At 31.6% G+C, this 16,568-nt stretch overlaps 1 protein-coding gene across 4 annotated transcripts in view; it reads left to right on the top strand.

Moving 5' to 3' along the window:
* Window positions 1-16,568, top strand: part of MGAT4C (MGAT4 family member C) — an 860,657-nt gene that overhangs the window by 739,661 nt on the left and 104,428 nt on the right. The gene's annotated exons all lie outside the window — the stretch shown is intronic.

Below are 16,568 nucleotides of genomic sequence, written 5' to 3'. Positions count from 1 at the left end.
TTTTCTTATGCCATTAACTTTTAGGTTAGTTTACTGATGCATTTATATTTTTATACCTGTGTAATAAAATTTCTTGTGCGATGTGACAACACCATTGCTTTAAATATATAGAGAAAATTGGTCTCCCTAAAATGCCAGAAACTTTCTATGGTTTAAAAACTATAAAAGTTACTTTAACATTTTATTAAATTCATAAAATAAATTAGTATTTGTTAAAGCAAAGTGTTCTACTGCTTATATTTTAAAATGAAATAAAAATAATTCATTTCATATATATGAAAAATAAGTATCTTTAGCATCTTTAAATTTTTAAGAGAATACAATGTAACAAAAAAATAGTCTCACTGCAGTCTGCATAGCTCAAATTCACAGTAGTATATATAACGGCATAATAGTTATACATTTTCATAGTTATCGTCATATAAATTAATATTAGTATGTATAACTGTACAATAGTACCACAGTAATGTAACTGTAATTCTTATCCTCAACTGAGTATTATAAATCCTATAAACAAAGCTTTGATCTCAAAGTTCCTTTAGACTTTTCAAATCTTTCATGCTTATACTTTACATTAAAAACACAAATACATACTTTTTAGAGAAACGTTTTATTACAACTGAAGAAATCGACTATGAGGCTTAGGAATTATTTTTTAGAAACCATTATTTGTTAGAATTTCTCATAATGTTTAATGTCCTAAAAATGACATTAAAGAACATTAAAATTACTTAATATGCATTTAGAAAACCAGATTTTTTCATTCAAATATAAATGTAATTGAAGAGTTGATGTGGCATCATATATAATAATTTAGTTTTCTCTTATAAAAAGAAATTACCCCAAATTCTGCCTTTGCCTTTAGAGTCATTGCTAATTTCACTTCAACCCCTTGACTATGTGTATATATATAGAGAGAGACTATATACAGAGAGAGAGACTATATATATATATAAACTATATATATATTCATTTATTGTTTTACAGAGGTAGAATCATAATGCATATACTTGCTTAAGATACTTCCATTGCCACTATTATTTAGATACTAATCTCCTAACATGTTACGTAAAAGATCTTGCTTGATCTAGCTCTACCTGGGGTAACAGCAGTCCTCCCTGACTGTCTATTATAGAGTCATTTAGGCATTCTTCTGACCCTCAAAATTCCTGAAGTTATAACTTTTACAGGGCCTTTGCCCATGACTTTTCTTCTACTTGGAACACTTTCCATACTTCTTCATCTGAATAACTCCTATTCATTCTCCAGGCACCTTTCCCACGAAGTTTTTTTCATCCTAAGCTCATTTAGATTCTCCTGTTATATCCACTCCAGAGGTCCTGTCTCTTTCCTCAGTACCACTCAGTTCTCTTGTAATGGATTAACTCAGTGTGGTCACTTTTTTTACATATGCATCCACCACAAGTGTAAAAGCTCCATAAAGTTAGGGATTTCATACATTTTGCCTACCACTTTTTTAAAAAAAATGTGTGACTAGCCACATGGTAGACATAATAAATATTTGTCAAAATAATGAATCAATATAATTTGCATTCTCCTTTTTTCTACCTAGGATTATACCATAAATATTTTTCCATGCTTGTAAACAGTTATCATCCCTTTAAATGAATGAATCAGAATAATAGTGATAATTATGATAATAATAATACTGATATAACATCATTTACAAAGCTAATCTATATAATTAGATATTCAAAACATTAATTTTGAATTAAACATTAATCTCTGACCTTATAGATAGCATTGATAAGAATATCTTCATGTAGATTTCTGTTTTCTTCTGTTTAATTAACTCTTTAAGAAAACTCAGAAACAATAGCTAGTATAAGAATATGACTTCTTTGTATTGCCACAAGTAACTTTCTGAAAAGACTATATTAATTTACAATACCACGCTATATGTCAGTTTCTCTGGAAACTCTCCACAAAAAGAGGAGACCTATTAATTTGTTTGTTGTTGTTGTTATTACAAATTGTCTTAGAAGACACAAATAGAACAATTTTGGTGCCAGTGTCTAATTAATTACAAATTTTTTGAAGGATATTTGATAGAAAGAGTATTTGACAAATTTATGACTGCTGCTGATCTTTAGATGATCAATAGTGCTGATTTAAATCCCATGTTGTAGATTTACTGACCATACAGGATCTCTGCTTCCCTTCAGGAGTCAGATAATTGTATACTGTCATCTGTGTGATTCTTCTTAACTTAAAAAAAATAATAATTTATAAATTGAGAAAGGAGATTTTATTTCTTGTGAAGGTTTACAGCCTACAGGTGGCCAAACTGTAGGCTGGGAAGTGTGTCTCCCGTAAAGACCGAAGACATACACTTTGAAGGAGCAGGAGTTGGGGTAGAAGCTTACGCTGAACAGGTTGGCTAAACATACATATTCAACAGGTTATAAGAGGAGCTGTAAATATTCATGATGGTGGTCCTGAGGCATGCATTTTGAATGAAACATCCATGCCTCATACATCCATGTTAACCTTGGAGTGGAGACTTAACATTTAAATATACTACAATTAGGCCCTATATGTCAAAAGGACTTTTCAGGACACAAAGTCACCCAAGTGTCAGCCTCTGTAAACCCGGCCAGAACCAATCCATGGTGGGTATTCTTCCTATCTGGAGAGAGTTACCAAAATCAGTTTCTTGTCTGTAATTATGGCTGGCAGAACAGAGGGTCAGTTAGTCAGCCTTTGTAAGCTGAGTGAGTTGTAATCATTTTAATACTGTTTATCTTGAGGCCAGTGTTGTTTAGCTTCTAGAAAAAAAAAAAAAAAGAAAAGCCTTGAGGAGTTAGAATATAGTTTATTCTTTAAATGTAGGAGTGTGTGACTTAACCTTTGCCTGGCATGGCCTCACACCCTGTTTATAATTTGGTATCTTATTGCTACAAAGAGTATCTTCTGTCAGTCTTATAATCTCTATTTTAACATTAATGAGGGCCAGTCATTGTGTCTAAATGCCAAAGGAAGAGGGTATTAGGGGGCTTGTCTGACCTCCCATCTCATTATTGCTGAGAATTCAGTTTTAAGGCTTTTCTGGGGTCCCCTTGGCCACAAGGGAGTTTGTTCAGTGAATAGGAAGGCTTAGATTTTATTTTTAGTTTATTTTTCCAATTCTGCAGCTGAGATGTGTAAGCTACTCTAGAGGGTTAAGCTTTTCAACTTTTCCATACAGGGAAAAAAACATCATCAGCTGGTTAATCCCCCCTCTGCTTTATTCAACTTCATGTTGGTTTGCCCTAGAATAAATGTATTTAATATAATCCAATCAGAATAGCATTTCCACAGTAACATTTGTGAGAATTCCAAAATCCAAAGACACTTAAGACATTTTAAAAATATATAAAATTTTTAGTCATTTAAAATAAGCACTTTCAATAGATTTATTGGAAATTTCCTAGTATGCAATTTTCATCAATGACTTCATTAAGAAAATCTGTCATCAGCTTCAGTTGGTTCTGCCAGTAACCAGAAAAGGTAATCCATTTACTAAGAACAATTTTACATAAATTCAGAAAATATAGCATATTAGTAACAACTACCAAGCCAAAAATACATGAGATGTTGTACAACATTTTGTTCTCTAATTAACGGAGGGACTAGTTACAAAGCCTAAGAAAAAACTTTTTATATTGACATCTTTTGTTTCAACTGTGCTGAAAATATGAATACTGAAAAACAGAGCATATACGTTTTATATTTTATTCTGTTATATTTTGTTTGCTCAAAATAATATAACTGATTTACCCTTATTCTGTAGTTTTAAGTGTATGTCAGGATTACATATGGATTATCATCTTGTTCCTTAAAAATTAAACACACGCACACACACACACAATGATTTTCAGGATTCTACTTCAAAAAAGAGAACTGGCTTTGACTTCATAAACTGTTATTACTCAGCCTTTGACCCCAGTTACCAAAGCATTTGATTTTAAAATATATTTGAAACAAGAATTTTTTAAGTACAAGGCTCATACAATTAAAACTTCTAATTTGAAATTACCTGAAGATGCGAGCTAGATTATCCAGCCCTGTCAAATTCTCAATTTCAAGATACACATTTACTGAAGTAAAATCTGTAAGTATAAAAGCTTTTTTTAAACTTTTTTATTTTACTAAAGAAAAACACTTATGTTTCAGATCCACAAAAGTGAATCTTGAGGGCTTAGTAGACCTAACAAAAGAGTGCTCTTCATTCATGGTGACTCAGGCCACTGTCTGGAGAAGCCAAGGACTCCACTTCACAAAAACTCTGCAGAATATTGATTCTCCTTGCTTTTTCTCTAAGGAAAATGTGGATTTGGAAAATATGGAAAACTGATTATTCTCAATCTACTTCAAATACAAAATCAAACGTGGTCCTACTTAGCAGAAGATGTATTATTTTTCATGACCAATGGAAGAAATTGAATTTAGTAGACATTGAAATGACAGTAAATTTTTCTAAGTCAACACCTCACATATGGAAAGAAACAAACACATAACTAAAGGATTAGGGCAAAAATTACATCACTCAGAGGGAAAAAAAAAAAGACCATATACACCTTCAAAGCAAGAGAACAAGAGAATACTCTAAGAGAAAAGGCAGGTGCCATGGCTCACGCCTATAATCCCAACAGTTTAGGAGGCTGAGGCGAGAGGATTGCTTGAGCCCAGGAGTTCAAGAACAGCCTGGATAAGATGGGGAAACCCTGTCTTTACCAAATAAATGTAAAAAAATTAGCCAGGCATCCTGGCGGGAATGTGCAGTCTCAGCGACTAGAGAGGCTGTTGTAAGAGGACTGCTTGAGCCTGAGAAATGGAGTTTGCAGTGAGCCGGGATTGTGCCACTGCACTCCAGCCGGGGCAACAGACACTGTGTCTCAGAAACAGCTAAACTAAACTAAACTAGACTAAACTAAACTGAACTAAACTAAACTAAACTAAAGAGTGCTGCTTTAAATGAAAAAAAGAGAAGAGAAATATATCAAACACCAAATCAGATGGCAAATCAGTCAAAAAAAGATAAAAACTAACTTATTAGCATCATCCAGAGTTCAGGAATTCTGAGAAAAAGAAAAATAATGCCTGAAAGTAAAACAATTGGGGAAGCACTGTTAGTACATATTCCATGCATAAAGGAATTTGTGAGAAGTTTGGAATTCAAACTAGAAAGAATATAGCACTAAAATATTTTTCTGAAGATGATGTTGAAGATTACAGCTATAATTTACCATTTAGGTTCAGATTTTAAAAGTATTTTGCTGTCTTTCACTCCGCAAACCCACTGCAGTTTACTCAATATGTGTAAAATAAGTGATAGAAGATATTTGTAAAGTAAGTGCACAAAATAAATATTGCGTTTAACTGTTTGGGGCAGAACCCTTATGTTGATAGAATATTCCACCATATTTTACTTTCTTTGCCAACCATTATCCTAATGGAGTAGAAATATATTACTTTATATGGCAAATAATCTATAAAAATTTACTCACTGAATTGAATCGTAAAGGAATAGTAATTAACATGGAAGATAAAAGCATGAGTTGTGTGTGGCTAATAATTTTTCCTTAATTTGTACTTGCATTAATAAAAAGTACAGTATGGAATTCGTTTTCTGATATGTAGTTTGCTGGTATTTCTCAAAGTTCTGTTCTTCCCTCTCCTTTATAGGAAACGTGAGATAGATGCTGCACAATATGTGTAACTCAATCAATATAGGTTATTTGAGATAAAAATTTTACTGCTATTGATTTATTGTTTTTGATAACATGTACATGCTAATGAGGCCTGTGTGAGAAATTAGAAAATCATACATATAATTCTTTTCCTATAAGATGATATACTTAATGTGGTTTTGGAAGATTATGTGGTTTTTGGTTTTGTTGTTCATGATGTTTTGTTTTTAAGACATTCTCTGATATTCAATCAGACTCCCCTGCCCTTCACCCCAGAGTTTATAAAGCCAAATCTTATTGGAGGAAGAAAATAGATTCCCTAAATTTCAAAACGATCACTCCTCAGATATTTAAACAATGTATTCTTAAGTCCAAGATGAAATCGTTGCAAAAAATGTGGATGATGTAATTTTACCATTTGCCTTGATATGATTGATTTAGAATATCACATTTTACCTGCCTTTACATATAAATTTTTCATGAAAAAGGAATGTAAATTTAAATAAGATGTAACGGCCTTTGTAATTAAGTCCATCTGTGTTCTAAATTTAGTACCACGGATAGTTAAGGTGAGGATACATGAGACAAAACTCAGTGTCTAACTCTGAACCCTGTTAAAAGTATTGGAGTCTATTTAGTATGCATCAACCCAGGAACACGGTCTGTTAAAAAAAAAATCAGGTTTGCCATGTAATTTTGAATTTAATATGTTACCTAAGTGTTCTGATAACTAACGTGTATAAAATTAGAAGATGATACATAATCGGCATTAATGGAAAGGTTATTTTCAATTCGGAAAACATACTTCACTTATATATGAACTATTCAACAAATACTATGGCTTATTTTGATTTTCTGTAAAATTGCAATTTCAATTGCTAAGGGTAAATATGAATATCTAATATTGAGAGTATTGTGAAACTGAACCCTGAAGATATTAAGACTGAAAACAAAAGTTATCTTTTTCTTCCAGCTTGTTATATCTTACCTCTTTTAGCCCATCTCCTGCTCCCCAGAAATCAACTTACTCAAGAGTTTTAGAAAAATAATATTAAATATTATGAGACAATTTTTTTGTTGTTATTTGTTTGTTTTTTCTTGAGACAGTGTCTTGTTCTGTCACCTACGCTAGAGTGCAATGGCACTATCTCGGCTCACTGTAACCTCTGTCTCCTAGGCTCGATTGACTGTCGCACCTCCATCTCCTGAGTAGCTGGGACTACAGGCGTGAGTCACCATGCCCGCCTAACTTTTTGTATTTTTCTTTGTTTTTTTTTAAGTAGAGACGGAGTTTTGCATGTTGCCCAGGCTTGTCTATATCTCCTGGGCTCAAGCAATCCGCCCACCTCAGCCTCCCAAAGTGCTGAGATTACAGGCTTTAGAGACAATGTTTTCAAAATGTGATCTATCCCAATTTCCAACTTTGGATTAGTGTCTCCTGTTTTGTCCAATAAAGCTGATAAAAAATAAAGTGCCCAGACAGAGGAAATTCAGACCTCTGGACTTGGGATCCCCTTAAATGTCTATGTTTACTTTTTGAGGTCTTTTAAAAGACCTTCCAATAATTTGTCAAAGCCAGAATTCACACTGAAGAAAAACTAATTTAGACAAATAATTTGTTCATCAAATTTGTATTAAATACCTACTATATGGCTGGCATAACTAACTTCTAGAGATGCAACAATAAATGAAAGATGAATAATGTAAGAATCTTATACTAGAGGATCTCAAATTTAAGCAGGTCGCCTAATCGACTATGGCTGCATGAGCGAGGGAAGAATACTATTATTGGTATAGCTTGGGTCAGATGTCCTCTCCCTTCCCCATCTTGAGATGATGGCAGCTTGAGTTCAAACCACAGGACACAAGGGTATATTAGTTTAGACAGACAAAAGAAAAAAACAAAAAGGATGTGTATCAATCAGCTTCCTGTGGCTACCATAACAAATTGGTACAAACAAGGTGGCTTAAGATCAGAAGTCCAAAATCAAGACATCAGCAAGGTGGCACTCCCTACAGAGGCTCTGAAGAATAATCTGTTCTTTACCTCTTCCAGCTTCTGGTAGTTGGCATTTCTTGACTTGTTGCACCCTAGTCTCTGGCTCTGTAGTCACATTGTCTGTTCCTTTTCTGTGTGTGTTCTATTCTGTGTGTTTGTCTCAAAGCTTGCTTAGCCTCCCTCTTAGAAAGAAATCCATGAGTATACTTAGGGCCACTGGATAATTCCCTTGTCTCAATCTGCTTTATTGTATTTCATTATACATTTTCTGCCACATAAAATATTATTCACTCTTTTGCCTTATAAGGTAACATTCCTAGTTTCCAGGGTTTGGAACACAGCTTTTTGTGATCACCAGTTAGCTCCCACTGGGATTTAACTCCCTAGCTGACCTATATTATCTAAGTCAGTCAGGGTACCAGCTGTATCTCCAATCAGAATATGGAGCCAATGCAGGCGATATCCACTGCTTCAAAATGCCAAAAATACTTGAAATGCAGCTCTTCTTCTTAAAATAAAAATATGTAATATTAGGAACGTATTTCATTTCTTTTTATAAATACTTTATTATATTTGCCCTTTTTGCCAATATAAGCAATTGCAAAATATCTGATACATTTGTGCTAACTTTCCTGTTTCTCTATTGCATGTTGCAAAAAAAAATAAGAATTATTAAATTTAAAGGGCTATTCTAAAAAAATTAAGACTATAAAAACTGGTAAATGTTAAAATGGTAAACATTAGATGTATGAGAATTGTAATGCAGTCTTCAACATAAAAAATACTATTTTGTAAAGATTGATTAGTGTTGGGTAAGACTACTAAGAATAATTATATTAGAATGATATCTTTCACCCCTTTCTCCTTTATGCAGATCTTACATTTGATTTTTGGGTTAGCTGATACTGTCCGGGAGATTTCTCTTTTCAGCTATTAAACCATTTGTCAAATTAATGGATTAGAGAACTAAAAATACTTCACTTCTAAACTACTTTGATGGCCTAATATGAACTTATTAGCTTAGTGCCATATTCCACCTACTTCCAATAGGTGTTACTTTTGAGTTGCTTTGAAAATTTCTCATAAAGGTAAATACACTTTCTGTGCTTTTTGTTTGTTTTGTTTTCACTAGATTAATGATATGGCTTTACATAACATATATTACTGCAGTTAAAGTAATTTTTCTTAAGTAAAAAGAAATACTTAAGATCACTAGAACAGCTAATGCTACATTTTTTGGAAACCTTTGGCTCTTTAATTTATCTTCAGCTTTAAAGAAGTTTGATTTGTCATTACAAAAAAAAGTGTTCATTCCATTTCTACATCAATATGCAGGTATTTGTTGATATCCTATATTTTAGTTATTCAAGTTTACATCAGCATTTGGTTCCTCTCCCACTAACTGTTTATATTTTAATGAAGTGCAATGGTTAAATCTTTCAAATAAGATATAAAAGACATTAAATATTTATAATTTATTTTGTTTCTCTTCTCTGTCATTTGTGATTAATTAGGCCAGTTGTCAGCCTATATTTTGGATAAGAAACATTATTCTTTCCAAAGAGAAGTTTTCATCAGAAAAAGGATTGGGAAAAATATTGTTTGTTATCTGAAATTCAGTAGGAGGTTTTCAACTTGGGAATTTAAGACTTTGATCCTGTTAATTTTAGTTCACAAAGACAAAAATTCATAATGCATAGCCTTTAAATCTGTATGCGTACACATTCTCATTAAATTCAAAGTCAGTTGGTGGAGTAGCAGGGGTGCATTAATTTTCTGAGTATTTAGACTAAATCATATCTCTGCTACACTTCTCTCAAACCAGCACCACCCTAAAGTAAATGCAGCTTTTACTGTACTACCATTTTGGTTAACTACATAGATGATTGTAAAGTACCCACTGTGATTTAATCTGACAGGAGCAGTCAGGTTGATATTATGTGTCTCTAAGGAGGGCTATGCATAATTAGCAATCTCTATGTTTAGAAAGATGTCTTTAAAAGATAATTTTACACTGAGAATTATGGATTTTTTTAATCTCTTGAATTATTTTATCTTTACTTTACTATCTCAACTCCATCATCTAAGAAGATCCCCAGTCATCCTTGATATATTTCAAGCAGCAGTTAAAATTTTTTCATTTAATACTTATTCTTTGTGAAGGCCAATGGTCTTGCCCTCTTTTGAACTCCACTAATAGACACCCTCTGTGTAAATAAAAGTGTCACAGTAAATTATGAATGTTCACATGAGTTCTTTCATTGATGTTCCAAAGTATTACTTAAGCCCTTGTTCATTAACTTTTCAGTCTTATCCCTTATCTTACTGAACAAAACCTAAGTATCTTGAAGGCAGCAACCATGTCTTACAGAGTAAAAATGAATGCTGTAGATCCTTAGTAAATATTTATTTTCAATGAATCTCTGAAAAAAATAGTGTCTCCTTAGCAAAGAATGAAAAAGAATATGAAATCTATTTCTACATTACAGTTGAGAAGTGAATAGAAAAAAATAGGAAAAATACACTTGCCTGTTGTTAGTTATCACTTTATCAATGTGAATGGCTTAATTTTTATGCAGTAGTTTAGATTTGATGCATAAATTATGAAGACAATCTTGCAATTATGTATGCCACATGTATCTAGAAGTATATAGTCTGTCTTTTTCCTCCCTTTTCTCTAATAACATTCAATTATTGTGCTAGCCCCAGTTATGAATATTTATCAGTAAAGAAACAGGTGGAAAAAAATCCAAAATTTTACTTGACCATGTTTGTCTGGAAGTGACAGTATTGTTCCTCACATTAACTAGAACTGGACCCTAGAGATAGAAAATAAGTATAGTTACATAAGAATTTTAAATGTATGCACATTTAAAATTACCAATTATGAATATATACACTCTACACAATGAATAGTGGAGAATAATGAAAGTAGCAAACCATCGTATATGCCAAAGTAATTTCCATAATATTATATTTTTTAAATTAACAAATGTTATAGCTGATCTCTACATGGAATGGTGGTGGGCATTGGGGGCAGGGAAAAGGGGAAAATATTGCTTTTTTGGAGTTAGCCTGTAAAAAATCATTAACCTTGAATGTTGATGTAAAATCTATTTTAAAATTTTATGTTTAATAATTTAATGGTAACTTTAAGAAGAGCAGGAATTAGTTGTAGAAATCCTAAATTATTCAAATAAAATAAGTTACTACTTCAAAATCCTTGGTCAGTCAAACAAAATGAAAAAGAAAGCAAAAACAGGAAAGAGTGAATAAGTAATATAAAACAGGTTGTCATTGCTGAGTCCAATGCATTGTAACAGTAATAAACCTGAATATGAATTAATTCTCTGAATAAGAAAATTTACATTAGGATAAAAAATTTCTGGCATACACTATTTTCTGGAGACATGCATGAAATAAAGTGAAATACAGACTAAGCATAAAGATAATAAAATAGAAATGCTCTTCAAATTTAATAGAATAAAAGATTCAAAAAACTAAGGTAGTAAAAAATTTTTGTGCACTTATAATGTAGTTTCATAATGTAGAGAGCAGACACTAATATAGATGAAATGAGAAAATGGTAAATGATAATTCATGTTTAATAGAAAAACTTACATTTCCCCTAAATCAGATTAAGAACACATCTAAAAAATTAACTAACAGAAAGTTTTAATTTTTAAAATAAATCATAAAATATTCATGAAAATTGGCCATGTTTCATGCCACAAAAAATGCAACATATCCTGAAGAAACTACACTTTTCAGATTTTGTGGCGAAAACACAACTAAAAATTAGAATGTGACTCTATGAACAAAATAACCAACAAATATACACACTATAAAAATTCAAAAGGAAATTTCCTTTTAACTGATTTCTTACTTTAAGAAAAGAAAAAAGTCAAGACAATAGCTTCTTTAGAAATTAATAACCATATGTCTGTTGGCTGCATAAATGTCTTCTTTTGAGAAGTTTCTGTTTATATCCTTTGCTCACTTTCTGATGGAGTTGTTTGTTCCTTTCTTGTAAATTTGTTTAAGTTCTTTGTAGAATTTGCACATTCTGCACATGTATCCCAGAACTTAAAGTATAATAAATAAAAAAGAAAAAGAAAAAGAAAGAAAGCTTCTTTTGCCCCCACAAAAGAAAGAAATTAATAACCAAAAAGTTTTGAATAAAAATAACCATGGAATCCAGCCAAACCATGAAATAGTGAGGAACAATTCTCAGAAGAAAAGATGAAAGTTCTATACGAAAAAAGAAAATGTCGATCTTCACTGACAGACAACAAATCTTAAAATGGTGAGCAATCACTTTCCGGTGGAATTTGGAAAGTTGTATAAATTTTTCTAAGCTCAAACCATAAAAATATAACACACCACATGTAATGAATAAAGGAGTTATTGAGACAGATATATAAAACATTTTAAAAATAATTAGAGAATTCTGATATAAACTCATATAAATTATAAATGAATTATAATACAATTTATTTTAAAAAGGTAGAATTTCTATAAATGCCTAACTATTCTCTCCTAACTATTCTAAGTAGTTTTAAGTGAGAAGAAAGGTTATCTGTAACTGAATGGAATATTTTACAATTTGAGTTTTCTTAGGTTGGCATGACATTGTCTATGAAAAAGATAAATAATTATTATAGAAAATTGCTATTCACTTGGGAAAAATAAAATTAGCTTAGTATATAAATACAGCTCTCACAAACATTATGTGCAATAATTTTAAGTTATTCAGAAGAATACATGCAATATGTAAGTTTAGAAGCACCAAAATATTTTATGTATGTGCACACATACACACATGCATAGTAAATTCCATTTATATTTTTAAAAGATCTATGTTAGTTATGGAGAAATTAGTGATCAAGGACAGGAGGTCAAGAAGGACTGACTACTTAATATGTCACCTAAAACTGTAGCAGAAATAGCAGGATTGCAAAAAGCATCTAATATATAGTCTCTACCTTCTAGCCATTCACACACTGTGGAAACAAGGGGAACCAAAATGAAACAATGCACAAAAAGAAGCCAATATATGATGGTGCCAGCATATGTCTCATTGGCACTCAGTCACACATGCCATAATGGTTCCAACTTAATGTAAATTTACAGGTAGTTGCATCAAAACTTTTCTCATAGTATGTGGCCAAATCATTTCAGACAGATTCATAACTGATAGCAAAAAGAAACAAAATAACAAATTACCAAGAAACAAAATAACAAATTACCTTGAAAATACATATTCCAGTATTAAAGGATAAAAAAGGAAAAATTGCTGAGAGGCCACATAGCAGGAGGATGAAGGACAATAAACTGTAATCATTTTAACTTTTTCATAGGAACATTGTCATCTTTTAGTAACACTGTAAATTATAATTTATGTATTACATATAATATGACTTGAGTACAGGAAATGCTTCTCTTAGGAAATGTTTTTCTAAACATAGAGCCATTTGAAAAGTGTAGAGAAAGACTCTATTAACTGATACTAAATGTAATTCAGGCAGGTGTTCCTTCCTTCAGGATAAGTGTCAAATGACAGGTTGCTACCCTCTATTTTACCAAAATTCTCATTAGCATTATCTTGGAAATGAGACATTAGCTGGTTGAAAAGCTAAAATGTTTTTTCAGGGGAAGATGCAGTAGTAGCATATATAACACAAGCATTTCAAGGTAGAGAATATTTCTTACTTAATAGGTACGTGGGGCTTTCCATTGTTGTAGAAATTAGTTTGAATAAAATTTCTCATAAAATTACTTGTAATAATGGAAATAATAGGCTAATTATAAATGAATTAAAAGTACTTAAACACACCTATGTAGTTTCTTTCCTCAATACATACTAAATAACTCTGATAAGCAAATGCTGAAATATAATGAAATTTCTAAATCCATGGCAAGTATCAAAGATACATACTCTCTGGTCTTATGGTAATTTCCAGTATATTTCTATGGAAATCTTCCAAAAACTTTGCAAATGGAGTATTTTTATGTCATAACTATTTATATTAAGCAAACTAAAAATGTGATATTGAAAAGAGTAATGTCCAGAAGAAATGTTGATACCAGTAATTAATCAACATGTTATTTTAGTATCCAGGATTATAGCAAGGATGCCAATTTCATTGTTATTCTAAAGTCAATGTGGTGCCTTTCTGGCAAACAAGTGATCAATTCAAGCCAAATTATTTTCTACAAAAGTTAACATATGTTATTTTTCTCCTTACAACTTTCCTCTTATCAATGGTTCTTGCAATACAACACTTAAATTAAATATTCACAATAAGCTACAACACTCTTTATAGCAACAGACTGTTGAATCAGGACTTATTTAGTGACAAAACAATTTAAAATGATGAAATTTTGAGACCAAGATTGTATGCAAACATGCCAGCTGGAGATAATATATTATAATATACTTGAACTTGAAAGAAAGCTCACAGTTTGGTTTTATAAGGGCTGGTAGATGAATGTATGCTTCATGGACATACAGTTCTGAAGAAATATGAACCTACAACATATGTATAGTATATAAATTGGAAAAGTAGCAAAAGAAATGAACTAAGTCCGAGATATTACAAAAAGACAAAGAGGCTGAGAAGACAGGGAAATCAGCATTGCAAACAGATGATTGCAGGTACTGAGACAACCACAAATATATTATATGGGATTTAGGTGGAAGAATCCCCTCTACAGATAAACTAGGGTAATAGAACTTTACAAGGATTTTAGTCATATTCTTATGACATTATTATAAAGAAAAGAGAATAAGGAACAGAATAGCATCCCAACAGCAGGAAAAATAAAACCCTCTACTTTTCAAGTAACTAAATGTAAAAAGTGATAGAGGATATAAAAGAACAACGTAAATCAGAATTAGAAAAACTCAATGACAAATTGATCACAAAAAAAGATTCGAAGAAAAAAAAGTAATCCAAAAAAATTATTTTAGAAAAATATTTCACAAGTGAAGGTAAAACTTGAAGAAACACAAGAGTGACTTAAAACAACAGACAACCAATTAAGATAATTAGAAGATGGAATGGGGATTTTTTTAATATGAAAGAAAGAAAAAAAAGGAAGGGAAGGGGAGGGGAGGGGAGGGGAGGAGTTAATTCAAGAAGTAAAAAATATAGAAGATAGGCAAGTAATAGAAGAATACCAAAGTAAAGGAGCAAAACAAATATAAATAAATGTTTTAAAATCTGAAATAAGAAACTACATATTGATAGGTCATGCCATGTATGTGACCTATAATGGCCAGAAATAACACCAGTTCTAGTAAGACTACTAAACTTAAGAGAATTTTTAAAAAGGCATTAAGGCAAAAATGATGAAACTACTTATAAGGAAAACAGAGACTGCTACTAAATCTTTGACAGCAAACATTTCTTTTTGCCAGAAACAATGGAGTAATATATTTTAGATAACAAGGGATATAAAATATAAGCCAAGAATTTTGTAACTAGCCAAAGTTGATTCAAGTATATAGGTGACAGACAAACTGCTATAAACATGGAGAATTTCAGAAATATTGTTCTAATGAGCTCTACCCTTTAGGCAACCAAAGGATTAGAGAAATATCAATGTAAGCAGTGTTGATAATAATTAAATATGTATTTGCCTATATTTTAAGACTAAGTAATAGTCAATATAAAATGGAATGATTGTATATTCTGACACGATGAACACAAATATCAAAAATCACAGGAGATGAATATAAGTAAAGTAGAATAAGCTTAATGTTTGATTTACAGGAATTGAATAGGAGTAGGACATTACTTCAAATTAGATGATATGGAGAGGGAGAGAAGTAGTAAAAAGAAGTTGCCAATGAGTTCCAATATTCCTTACAAGAAGGAAAAAAAAAAAAAGAAAATAGTCCTCTCTACTCAAAAAGAAAAGGAAAGCTAAAAGCATGCATAAAGCATGAGTAGATAGGTAGCCCCTAGAATAAAATGCAATCATGCCTAAATAATGCATTAAAAACTCATTTAAGCATTTTAAAGTAGTTGCTAATAAAAGGAAATATGTTCAAAGAATAAAGATTCCAAAACCAGGTAAATATTGTCCATAATTGTAAAAAGCAATTAGAAAGCATCCTTTCAAATAAAAAATAAGATAACAAAATGTACTTAAATATGCATTCAGAACCATACCAGACAAAAATATTTTAATTAATTTTAAAAATATTAATTGGACTGTATTCATCTCTGGGAGTATATATACTTTAAAGTAGGGCATTTTTCCTCATTCTTTCAAGATAACTCCTGAATCTCCAAGCATCGTTCATGTGAAGAGCATGCGCTAGTCATCAAGTCTATTTATAAAGTTTTTCCCAAAGGTGCAACCAACAACTTCAACTTACATCTCATTAGTCAAAACTTAAACATACGTCATTTATATCAGTATGTAAATCTAGAAAATGTATTGTTCTTAAATCTGAGTACAATGCCACTACCTCCTCAACTTGGATTTCTGAAACTAAGGAAGAAGGGGAGAATGGATATTGGGAACATAGCTAACATTCTCTGCCACCACAGCTTTTGCTGAGTGAATGCTGTGACAGTGAGCAGCTATCTTGGCCTCTACTCTTGTCTCTTTCTAAAGGAAGAATTGGCTCTGTAATCCGTTAATCTATAACTTAATGTACAAGGAAAGTTAGAAGGATTCAGAGACAGTGTGCGAATTGAGTCTTTTTAAGATGAATAAATCCACATCATTCCTCACAGGGGCAAAGGGCATAAGATGATACCGAGCAAAAAAACAGCAATCACAAATTTCAAGGCCTCATACTCAGGAGAAATAAAAGAAAGAAAGAAGACAGATACTTATAAAAACTAGTTTTAATGAAA

The sequence above is a fragment of the Pan paniscus genome, chromosome 10, assembly GCF_029289425.2.
Source record: "Pan paniscus chromosome 10, NHGRI_mPanPan1-v2.0_pri, whole genome shotgun sequence".
Lineage (NCBI taxonomy): Eukaryota > Metazoa > Chordata > Mammalia > Primates > Hominidae > Pan > Pan paniscus.
This window is presented reverse-complemented; position numbering and strand designations above follow the sequence as displayed.